Here is a 3,966-nt window from a genome sequence, read left to right on the forward strand (position 1 = left end):
AACAGGGGGCGATGTGTGACTGTTGGTCAACCAACAGTAAGACATTGGCTATACAGATACAGGAACGATCCGTAGTTCCCACCTTTTTGGACTTGGAAGGATTCAGTTATATTTGAATCTTAAAGAATTAGGGCCTACCACATAAGCCATTTTAAATGACATATTTGCTGTGTGTGTTTTGAGAGCCTTCGTAAATAATCCCAAACATATGGCACTGCGTTAATAGGCCTTTCGGTGGGAACTACGGAGGCTATGTGCTTGCTAGACAGGACCAGCCGCGTGGAGCACTATCAGCAGTGAGCTTGCATCTGCATATGCAGCCACAAAGGTCCTCCATAAACCACCGTGTTCACAAAATAAACATAGTATTGTTATTTTACGATTTCTGAAGTTGCGCACAACAACATAATTGGACTTTCACACATGTCCAAATTTTCACAATCCTTTTGTGTTCTTTTTACGGCTAATTGAGGAATCACATCTGAACTGTTGAGTTGAGCCTATAGTGGAGAGTGGAGACAGTAATGTATATTTTTTCCCTTGACAGTCACTTGTCAGGAAAACTCCATAGGCGTGCTTGGGGCTGACTGACTAATTCATTGTCAAAATAGTGTAAGCATTTGGGCCTATCGGGCAAAGTGCGTACCACGCAGGCTAATGGAGTCCTACGGGGTTTGGTTGCAGCCCGGCGATGTTCTGTCCTTCCCAACTGTAGCCTACATATCCTGTCTCTCTCCACGGTCACTATGACAATAAACCTGAAAAAAACTGAAAAAATAAAGACATTTTTGAAGCAGTAGGCGATTATGTTTGTTTGGGAGGAGGGGCTGTTTTGGTGCTTTTAGAAAAAAAGCGACACGAGGCTGCGTTAGGACCGCACGGGAAAACAAAGAAGCCGTAAAATATTAAAGAGCTTTCAGTGGCCTCTACGTCAATAGAATAATGAGGATAATTATCGTCAGAGCGGAGGAGTGCCTGTAATTGAAACATTGCCTTTGATAGCTCCCAGCATTCAGTTAGACCGCTGTTTGATTAAGATTTGGTCAGAGATGTGGATCTATTTTCGCTTATGTCCATTAAAATACACTCAGTGGAAGGCTCTAAATACGGTTTGCTAGTCTACCCTTTTTAATTTGGTAATTTATTGTGGAATATCATCATTTTTTTTATTAATCAAGAAGGAAGAATTCATAGGTGCTATGGCGTCTAGATCTCATAGTGAACTACATCACTTCTATCCATACTGTTCTTCAAAATAAATAAAGTGTAAAAAGCCAGACATCTTCATCAAGTCAGCCCACAGCTATAAGCCCTACAGTAATCTAGCCACATCCACCAGCTGAAGTGATCTAATAATATTTTTTCAATGCTCTTGCCCTTTTCCTTCAGCCCCTTCACCCCCTGTGCTCCATGCCCGGTGTGCCCACTTCCAGTCCTGTCAGTCATTCTAACTCAAAGAGCCAGCAACCTTTTCCACCATCACCATTGCTGACCACAGATACAGTCTGGTCCCTACCTTTGAATCCATCACTCTCACACCAAATCAATTGCATTTATATTGATGTGCAGGATATTGTCGTGTAGACTGACAGGTGTTGAGAAATGATTGTGTCCGACATTTTATTTTAGTTTCGAGGACTCTTGAACAGGTTTAGGCCCTCCAACGTACCAGGTCTCAGCTGTGCAGTCTCTCAGGATCAGTATTAATACTAACGACTGCTGGGGAGCAAAGATAGTGACGGTCAGTGAAATGTTCTGGGTTTGTATCCGTGCATCATCGTTAGCCTCGTGATCATTTGCTGGTTCTCCTCGCAGAAACGATTGCTAATAGGAGCGGTCAGCGCTAGCAATTTTGCATGGAGCTGATGGCAACGACGAGCGTTGACGTCAAAATGAGGACAACCTGAACTCTGGGACGGCTGTTATGGTCCATTTGGGGGCATTGGACTTGCACTTCTATTCAGCTCTTTAGTTGGCTCAGCGGGACCAACCTACGGACGTAGGTTGGAGGAGGCAATTGCTAGGAAATAATAGGCCTCAGAAACAGTGTTTCAAAAGAAATAGGGATTAGGTAAGCCCTTACCATACGCATTGGTTTGACCTTATATACCTCAAGTAGTGGTAATTAGAATTAATAGCAGGTACTATTGTAAGAGACGATATTGTTGTCTTCTTAGTTCTTTATTCATTTGGTGAGAAATACAGGAAGGTGGAAATTACGGAACATTATGTCGTTTCTCATACAACTTTACAATACAAAAGTAAACTTCAGAGATCTTTTTCTGTTCTTGCAGTTTTGCATGCAACTTTATAACGCGAAAGTAGACTTCAGTGGAGTGAACGATTCTGTTCTGCAGTTGTTCTACATGCATTTGAGTCAGATGCAATTCATTCCTTGAAACTGACCCAAAATGCTAATAGATACAACTCTTGGGATCTGTTTCGGGACTCCCCAACACCTAACCTCACCAGGCGCTCATTTCGGGATGGGGGATCCAGAACCATGATCTCTGATGTGGCAGTCGGTGAAAGCTTCGTGTAGCAGACGGAACTGGCGGGTGACACAGTTCCTTCCCAGACATCGCCAGAAGGTGACAGATGAACATGAGTTGAATGACAGAGCCATGACACGTGGAAGGTGAAGAGGGAGAATCTTCACCATTTCCTTATGAAAGGCGGATTTGTTTTTTTTTCCAAGTAGGCAGAAGATGTAAATCTTTCTCTCCTAAAAAAGCTCATGACCTCCAAACTGAAAGCTTCGGGATGTTCTGCGCAATTTTGACTTCAGGACACTTTTTGGAGGGTTCTTGTTTTTTTTCCTTTCAACATATAAGGATGTCCTTGATGGATATTTGTACGCAAGATGTATTGTTGGAAGATTATGACTCATGGCCGATGGCATCCTCACGAACATCTTAGATAGAAAGGAAGAGCTCATGTTTTTTAGAACATTTGAACAATGTGATCTCGACCAAAGAAATGTGGGAGGGCTACGCATTGAAATATCTGTTAGGATTTTTAAAGTGATTGAGTCCAGGTAGTGAATAAAAAGTGTGGGCAACTCTCTTTTGTATTATTTAGTAGTGTGTGTGTGTGTGTGTGTGTGTGTTTTTTGGCAGGGGGGGGGGTGGTCAAGGTGAAACTTCACTCCTCAATTAACAAAAAATGTTTGGGTATAAGAGGGAGGACAGTGACACCTTGAGAGTTGAGAGAGCAAACATACAGTACAGTATATGCTCTGAAGGAAGCTATGGCCTACCTTGAGCACTGCTAGATGAAAGGACTTCCAGATCAAAGCGCTTGCCTTTCATTTAGATGCCCCACTCTTCCCAAATGGCGAAACTCAATGCTGAAGCTCCAACAGCACCTTTCGTAACATTTCAAGAACGTTTCAACCGAGTCTGTTGTCTAGGTTTGATGCTGCACAACCGCAGAATCATGATTTTCAGTTCCCATGACGGTCTATGTGTGGTGTGTGTGAGTCTCTGTGTTCGACAAAGAACGTTTGAAACAGAATCATTACGCTGGTAAGTGATGTATTCACATAGAGTATTCTAAAGTACATTCTCATGAAGGAAATGATAAGACAAATACTGAATAAACTGAAGGAGCTGGAGACTGAACAGTGTTCGCTGCAGGCATGTTGTGGTTCCTTCTTTCCCTTTTTCTTTTTATTCACATTTTGGTCATGATCAAACATCCTTGATTTCTGACTGAATGTCTCCATGTTATTCAGACCATTAATTGCTTGTGCTTCTATTCTATTGTTAAGCGTATTTGGCATAGCTGTAGTCTATGCAGTTTCAATTATCTTGTGTTGATACTGAACTCTTTCAATCAGACTGTCCTTACGGACTCACAATCAATATTGTTGAATGGTTCGGATATACCAATAGGGAAAATGTGAATGTGGAAGAGACATCCACATCCAGAGACATCCACATCTATCACAAATTGATAGATGTG

Source organism: Osmerus mordax, chromosome 20 (assembly GCF_038355195.1).
Source record: "Osmerus mordax isolate fOsmMor3 chromosome 20, fOsmMor3.pri, whole genome shotgun sequence".
In the NCBI taxonomy this organism is placed as follows: Eukaryota; Metazoa; Chordata; class Actinopteri; order Osmeriformes; family Osmeridae; genus Osmerus; species Osmerus mordax.